This window comes from Bidens hawaiensis, unplaced genomic scaffold (assembly GCF_021521415.1).
Source record: "Bidens hawaiensis isolate Kalapana, Puna unplaced genomic scaffold, B.hawaiensis_p1.1 tig00002236_1, whole genome shotgun sequence".
Lineage (NCBI taxonomy): Eukaryota > Viridiplantae > Streptophyta > Magnoliopsida > Asterales > Asteraceae > Bidens > Bidens hawaiensis.
Window position 1 is genome coordinate 2,891,004 of NW_027491119.1, and position 9,011 is coordinate 2,900,014.

Here is a 9,011-nt window from a genome sequence, read left to right on the forward strand (position 1 = left end):
CGGTTGGTGTTGCAAAAGCTTAGAGTTGAGCAACTCTATGCTAAGCTTTCCAAGTGTGAATTCTGGTCTGATGAAGTACAGTTTCTTGGTCATGTTGTAAACAAGATGGGTATTCATGTCGACCCATCCAAGATTGAAGCAATCAAGAACTGGATTACGCCATCCTCTCCTTCTGAGATCCGTTCCTTTCTGGGCTTAGCTGGTTACTACCGGCGATTTATTTCGAACTTCTCAAAGATCGCTTTGCCTTTAACAGCTCTAACGCACAAAGGTAAACCGTATATTTGGGGCTCGAAGCAAGAAGAAGCCTTTCTAACGCTCAAGCGTCTGTTGTGTGAAGCTCCTGTCCTTGCGCTACCTGAGGGTAATGATGATTTTGTCGTGTATTGCGATGCATCCAACCAAGGTCTCGGTTGTGTTCTTATGCAACGAGGCAAGGTTATCGCTTACGCATCAAGGCAACTCAAGGTTCATGAAAAGAATTATACAACTCACGATCTCGAACTTGGTGCAGTTGTTTTTGCCTTGAAGATCTGGAGACACTACCTTTATGGTACTAAGTGTATCCTTTACACTGACCATAAAAGCCTTCAGCATATCTTTGATCAAAAGGAACTTAACATGAGGCAACGCCGATGGAACGAACTCATCAGCGATTACGATTGTGAGATCCGGTATCATCCTGGTAAGGCTAATGTGGTAGCCGATGCGCTCAGCCGAAAACCCTGCCAGCTTAACTGTATCTTGCCGCGCACCCAGCTTCACTTCGCGCCGATTCAAAGCAACCTTGAATCGCGTATTCGTGACGCGCAGCGCGCATCCATCAGTAATGGTAACCTTCGCGCCGAGTTAGCGTGTGGCGCGGAAGCACATTTTGTGCCTAATCTGAGTGGAATTCTCTGCTATCTCAATCGCATATGGATTCCCTTTGATGAGAATCTTCGCGCTGATATCCTGAGTGAAGCACACAAATCTCGGTATTCTATTCATCCTGGCACTGATAAGATGTACAAGGATTTGCGCATTACTTATTGGTGGCCCGGTATGAAAAAGGATATTGCTGTGTTCGTAGCTAAATGTCTGACTTGTTCTAAAGTAAAAGCTGAACACCAACGCCCATCTGGTTTGCTCGAACAACCAGAAATTCCTACGTGGAAATGGGAAGGTATAGCGATGGACTTTATTACCAAGTTACCTTTGACAGCAAGCAAACATGATAGCATTTGGGTAATAGTGGATCGATTGACTAAGTCTGCTCACTTTCTGCCCATTCGTGAAAACTACCGTGTTGAGCAACTCGCGCAGCTTTATGTCAAGGAAATTGTCTGCCGCCATGGTACTCCTTTGAGCATCATATCCGATCGCGATGGCCGTTTTATATCTCGCTTTTGGAAATCTCTCCAATCTGCGCTAGGAACTCGCTTGGACATGAGTACGGCATATCATCCTCAGACTGACGGTCAGTCTGAGCGAACTATTCAAACTCTTGAGGATATGCTCCGATCTTGTGTTCTTGATTTTGGAGGTAATTGGGATTCACACCTGCCTTTGATCGAGTTCTCTTATAATAACAGCTATCATTCCAGTATCGGTATGGCCCCATTTGAAGCACTTTACGGTCGTAAGTGCCGCTCCCCGATTTGTTGGAGCGAAGTGGGTGAAACTCAAATCACAGGACCCGAACTTGTTCAAGAGACAACCGATAAAATCGCCAAGATCCGTGATCATCTGCTGACTGCCAGAAGCCGACAGAAGAGTTACGCAGATCGCAGGCGAAAGCCTCTCGAATTTCAAATTGGTGATCTTGTTCTCCTCAAAGTGTCGCCCTGGAAAGGTGTTGTCCGCTTTGGGAAGAAAGGTAAGCTTGCTCCTCGATATGTTGGACCATTCAAGATTCTCGCGCGTGTAGGAAAAGTTGCTTACAGACTTGACCTGCCGCCCGCGCTCAGTAATGTGCATCCAACGTTCCATGTATCCAATCTCAAGAAGTGTTTAGCTGACGAGAACCTTCACATTCCACTTGATGAAGTTCAAGTTGATGAAACTATGCATTTCGTTGAGAAGCCTGTTGAGATTATGGATCGCGAGGTAAAGCAAACCAAGCGCAGTCGTATCCCTATCGTGAAAGTTCGCTGGGAGTCCAAGCGCGGAGCCGAGTTTACATGGGAAAGGGAAGATCAAATGAAGATCAAGTACCCGCACCTGTTCTCTGCGCAACCTACTTCGAGATAAATTTCGGGACGAAATTTCTTAAAGTAGGGGAGACTGTGACATCTGCCCTGATCCGACCCGACCCAGGTACCCGTTTCCCTTATCCGATCTCTTTCTTTTATGATTTAATATTTATTTATTTATACTTATATTTTACTTTTAATAATAATATATATATTTTCCTTCCCGCCTCTTTCTCTCTCTTTCTTTCCGCCGTCCCGTCCCTCTCCTTCTCTCTTTCCGCCTTCTTTTCCCTCTTGTCGCCGTCCCGCCCTTACGCCTTGTTTCCCTCTTTTTCTCCTAACTCTTTGCTTGTCCTTTGTTCCTTTCCGCCTAAGGTTGTCTGCGCAGCTCCACGCGCCAGACCCCTTACAAGGAATCCTGCGTGAAGACCACCTGTTTCAGCGATACGCGAGATGAACTCTTCTCGCAGCGCGCTAAGAATTGTAATTCTTCTCGCAGCGCGCGAAGGACGGTAGTTCTTCCCGCGACGCGCTAAGGATTTGTAGTTCTCGCGGCACGCTAAGAATCATAGTTCATCCCTCGACGCGCGAAGAATTATAGTTCTTCCCGCGGCGCGCTAGGAATTTTAGTTCCTCCCGCGGCGCGCTAAGAAATGTGATTCTTCCCGCGGCGCGCTTAGAAATGTAGTTCTTTCCGCGACGCGTTAAGGTTAGTTATGTCTGCCTTCGCGCTCGCGCTCTCTTGACCTTCTGTGTCTGCCTTCGCGCCTTAGCCTTCTCGCGCTGAACCCTTTGAGTTTTCTTCTGTTTAATCTAGCCTTTTGCTTGTGTTGTCTTATCTTTTGAGCTGTTGACCTAATCTGCTTTATGTCTGAAAAGTTACTTTCGGCGCAGCATGCGCACCAACCCCATTGGTTGACAGAAAAAGTGACTGACATAATCTTTTGAGAATCTGCTTTTGCCATGCTTGACCAGTACTTTATCTGTCCTCTCCCATGCCTTTTTCTGAATCCTGTCAGCCTTTTTCTCTTTTTCCCTGCTACCATATCTTTTGATATCTTTACTTTTCAGAACTTTTTACTGTTGATATCTTTTCTTTTACTTTTGGAGATCTTTTCTAGGGTTTGTGTCCCCTAGGGTTTGCCTATATATAGTACTATTTTCTTAACACTTCACACACTACACTTATTCTCTTCCTCCCTTTTTGGCTCTCTGCCGTTGTTCTTCAGCCGCCTCCCTCCTCTCTTGCCTCCGTCTTCCTCCCTGTTCTACCCTGCTTTTCCGGTAATATATATATTATATATAATAATTTACTTATTAATTATGCTAACTTATAATCAAGACTTAAAACAGATCATTAAAACAATAATCTTATTTATAGGTTAACTTGTGCTTGTTTAAAGTTGGTTCTTGCTTTATCTTACACCGCATCGTTTATCAAGTGAGTAATCTCGTACCTAATCCCTTTTTGCTTTTGATGTTTTGGGATGTTCATGTGTTCATACAAACTTAGAGTCTTAAACTTGTTTATGAACTTTAGTCGCGCAGTATCCCATGTGTTGAGGACGTAGACTTGGCTGTTTATTTGTATGTGTGGATCATTAACCGTCTTGTCGGTCTATTCCGCAGTTTTCATGGTACCATTAGATGAACACGGGAGAACTATCGTTTATGATTTTCTCTTTTGTTACACTTGCACAGTTAGTCTTGTTTGTGAGCTCAATTGTGAGCACTGGCAGTCTTGTCTCTTAGAGTTGGTCCCGATCTGATTACACCCTTGTTGAAACCCAGACATACACATGTTGCGCGCAGATTTATGGTTATCTATGTATTGTATTAAACTTGATTTCTCACCAACACGCAAGTGTTTGACGTTTATTTTAACACATGTTCAGGTTTGCAGTAGCTGTTTTGGAGCTTGTGGACACGTAGGAAGTTTTCTTTATTTTTGACCTAGATTAAAATGTATCAAGACAAGTTATTGCTGTTCGAATATTATGATTTATAATATATTGATTTATGATGATTTATGTTATCTTATTTTTGCTTTGCGCGTGCGCGAATGAATGTATTTATTAAATATTGACACCCAATAGTGTCACGAGTAATGAAACAATATGTGGCGCCCCGATGTATAATCCGCCTTTGGTCGGGGTGTTACAGATTGGTATCAGAGCTCGTTGACTTTAGGATAGGTGGTTAGACGTAACGGCCTAGAATACCTAAGAGTCCCTTCTCGCGCATGAGAGAAATCTCATGTTTGCGCGCTTATTGTTAATTACTCGTTATTTATGAATATGCTCGCGCTTGCGCAGTGCATGATTTTATGTTTTATTTCGCGATATTTTGATTTTTGTTGAATTTCGATTTTTATTGATTTTACTTACATATTCGTTTGTTGGAGTTGAAAATCCGAAAAGTCATGGTGATACATGAATAGTTGATTTTCAATTTCCATTTACGATTATGTTCTGAGGTTGGAAACTTGAAAAGTCATGGTGATACATGAATTGTCAACCTCCAATACTCATTTTCTTGTGTATTTTATATTGAAGATTGAAAAGTCATGGTGATACATGAATCGTCAATCTCCAATACTCGTTTGCTCGTATATTTTAAATTGGGAATTCGGAAAGTCATGGTGATACATGAATTGTCGATTCTTGATTCGAATTTGTTACCTTTATTAAGTCTGCATTTAAGTCATTTATTTTACTTTAACTTTTGACAGTAACTGACTCCGTGAAACCAAGCTTTATAAGATTAAAACTTTGCGCTAAAACCAAGATATTAACTAAAATTAAAATTTTTCTTAGAATGCCTCCGCTATCTCGCCGATTTCAGAGAAGAGAAGCCTCGCGCATGCGTAGACAGCAACGTTCCCAGGAAATGGCCGCCGCGATAGCCCAAGCCTTGAGCCAAAACAATACCTCCAGTTATAACATTAAGTCCTTTAACGCGGGTAACCCTCCAAAGTTCACAGGTCTTGAAGGAGCCACCGTGATGCTCCAATGGCTCGAAAAGATTGAAAACACTTTCCTCCATACCCAATGCCCCTCAGACAGACGAACCCTGTATGCTTCCAGTGTCCTGGAATCTAGAGCGCTTACATGGTGGAATGGAGTAGCTCATGCGCGTGGCGCAGAGGCTGCTTCTAGCATGACATGGGAGGAATTCAAGGAAATTCTGACGCGAGAATTCTGCCCTCCCAACGAAATTAAGCGCCTAGAGGAGGAATTTTGGAATCTTAAGCAATACAGCGGTGAAGCGCGCGAGTACGCGACGCGCTTCCATGAACTAAGTTTGCTTGTCCCTCACCTTGTTACCCCTTCCCGCCGAGCCATAGAGAAATTCCTTGGGGGTCTCCCCATGGAAATTCAAGATTCTGTATGGGCCAGAAACCCAGTAACCCTCTCTGACGCCATCGAGTTGGCCGCTGTGCTCAGCGACAACCATGTCAGAGCAGGAACCCTGTTCCTGCGGGGAACAGAAAAGACCAAACTCACCAAGACTGTTCCTGAACCAACAGAAACCAAACCAGAACCCTCAAACCGTAACAACCTCAAGCGCAGGCGCAAGGCCTATGCGCTTACCAACCCGCCCATTGTCCAGCAACCCGCATACCAACCTCCAGTTTACGCGCCTAACCCACTGTCAGCCTACCCAACACCCCCTATAGCCCATAACTATGCCTTAACCAATCCAGCACTCCCTGCCCCGCCAACTAAGAAACCTTACACAGGAAACCATCCCTTTTGCCCAACCTGTAGATTTCACCACCCAACCCAAACCCCATGTCGACTTTGTAACCGATGTGGCCGTACTGGTCACACTGCTGAGAACTGTAGAGTCCCTCCCGCCAATCCAATTGTGCCAACACCACCAGTCTACCCGCAGAACCCACAACCAACCTACCAAAACCCACGACCCAGATCGTGCTTTAACTGCGGTGATCCCAGTCATTTCCGGAACGCGTGCCCGAGACTACAAGTGCAAATCACACAGGCGAATCCGGTGAACCAGATTTCGAACCAAGTGACGCGTGGACGAGCTTTTAGCATAACCGCGCACCAAGCGCAAGCGAATAATGACGTAGTTAATGGTACATTTTTGCTTAACGGATTTTATGCTTCTGTACTTTTTGATACTGGCGCTGATCGAAGTTTTATCTCTCGCGCCTTCGAGCAGAAGCTTGCGCGACCGCGCAGCGATTTAAAAGAAAATTTTTCAGTTGAATTGGCTAATGGTGAAACTGTTTTAATTAACTCGGTGATTAAAGATTGTACGCTTAACCTTAACGAAAACGATTTTCTGATTGACCTCATCCCTATGCCTCTTGGAAGCTTTGATGTTATCATTGGTATGGACTGGCTTACGCATAATCGCGCCGAAGTTATTTGCGCCAAGAAGTTGATTCGCATTCCTCGAGAAAATGGTGATCTTCGCATCTACGGCGAAAAACCCTCCCGCGGTCTTAAACTTATGTCTTGCGCCGAAGCCCGAAGGCTCATGCGGAAGAAGTGTATTGCATTTCTAGCCCATGTGGTTAAACCTGCTGAAGAGAAGAAGCTTCGCGATATCCCTGTTGTGCGTGATTTCCCTGAAGTTTTTCCTGATGATCTTCCTGGTATCCCTCCCGCTCGTGAAGTCGAGTTTCGTATTGATCTTATCCCTGGTGCTTCCCCCGTAGCTAAATCTCCTTATCGTCTTGCACCCGCTGAGATGCAAGAATTGGCCAGCCAACTTCAAGAGTTGACTGCTAAAGGATTCATTCGCCCTAGCTCTTCGCCCTGGGGTGCTCCGGTGTTGTTCGTTAAAAAGAAAGATGGATCGTTTCGCATGTGTATTGATTACCGCGAGTTGAACAAACTCACCATTAAAAACCGGTATCCCTTACCGCGTATTGACGACCTCTTTGATCAACTCCAAGGTGCCTCTTGTTTCTCGAAGATTGACCTCCGCTCTGGCTATCACCAGTTGCGCATCCGCGATGAAGATGTTCCGAATACTGCTTTTCGAACTCGTTATGGCCATTTTGAATTCTTGGTCATGTCCTTCGGTTTAACCAACGCACCCGCCGTTTTCATGGATCTAATGAATCGGGTGTGTAGGCCTTTCTTGGATAAATTCGTGATTGTGTTTATCGATGATGTTCTGGTGTATTCTAAGACCAAGGCCGAGCATGAGCAACATCTTCGGTTGGTGTTGCAAAAGCTTAGAGTTGAGCAACTCTATGCTAAGCTTTCCAAGTGTGAATTCTGGTCTGATGAAGTACAGTTTCTTGGTCATGTTGTAAACAAGATGGGTATTCATGTCGACCCATCCAAGATTGAAGCAATCAAGAACTGGATTACGCCATCCTCTCCTTCTGAGATCCGTTCCTTTCTGGGCTTAGCTGGTTACTACCGGCGATTTATTTCGAACTTCTCAAAGATCGCTTTGCCTTTAACAGCTCTAACGCACAAAGGTAAACCGTATATTTGGGGCTCGAAGCAAGAAGAAGCCTTTCTAACGCTCAAGCGTCTGTTGTGTGAAGCTCCTGTCCTTGCGCTACCTGAGGGTAATGATGATTTTGTCGTGTATTGCGATGCATCCAACCAAGGTCTCGGTTGTGTTCTTATGCAACGAGGCAAGGTTATCGCTTACGCATCAAGGCAACTCAAGGTTCATGAAAAGAATTATACAACTCACGATCTCGAACTTGGTGCAGTTGTTTTTGCCTTGAAGATCTGGAGACACTACCTTTATGGTACTAAGTGTATCCTTTACACTGACCATAAAAGCCTTCAGCATATCTTTGATCAAAAGGAACTTAACATGAGGCAACGCCGATGGAACGAACTCATCAGCGATTACGATTGTGAGATCCGGTATCATCCTGGTAAGGCTAATGTGGTAGCCGATGCGCTCAGCCGAAAACCCTGCCAGCTTAACTGTATCTTGCCGCGCACCCAGCTTCACTTCGCGCCGATTCAAAGCAACCTTGAATCGCGTATTCGTGACGCGCAGCGCGCATCCATCAGTAATGGTAACCTTCGCGCCGAGTTAGCGTGTGGCGCGGAAGCACATTTTGTGCCTAATCTGAGTGGAATTCTCTGCTATCTCAATCGCATCTGGATTCCCTTTGATGAGAATCTTCGCGCTGATATCCTGAGTGAAGCACACAAATCTCGGTATTCTATTCATCCTGGCACTGATAAGATGTACAAGGATTTGCGCATTACTTATTGGTGTCCCGGTATGAAAAAGGATATTGCTGTGTTCGTAGCTAAATGTCTGACTTGTTCTAAAGTAAAAGCTGAACACCAACGCCCATCTGGTTTGCTCGAACAACCAGAAATTCCTACGTGGAAATGGGAAGGTATAGCGATGGACTTTATTACCAAGTTACCTTTGACAGCAAGCAAACATGATAGCATTTGGGTAATAGTGGATCGATTGACTAAGTCTGCTCACTTTCTGCCCATTCGTGAAAACTACCGTGTTGAGCAACTCGCGCAGCTTTATGTCAAGGAAATTGTCTGCCGCCATGGTACTCCTTTGAGCATCATATCCGATCGCGATGGCCGTTTTATATCTCGCTTTTGGAAATCTCTCCAATCTGCGCTAGGAACTCGCTTGGACATGAGTACGGCATATCATCCTCAGACTGACGGTCAGTCTGAGCGAACTATTCAAACTCTTGAGGATATGCTCCGATCTTGTGTTCTTGATTTTGGAGGTAATTGGGATTCACACCTGCCTTTGATCGAGTTCTCTTATAATAACAGCTATCATTCCAGTATCGGTATGGCCCCATTTGAAGCACTTTACGGTCGTAAGTGCCGCTCCCCGATT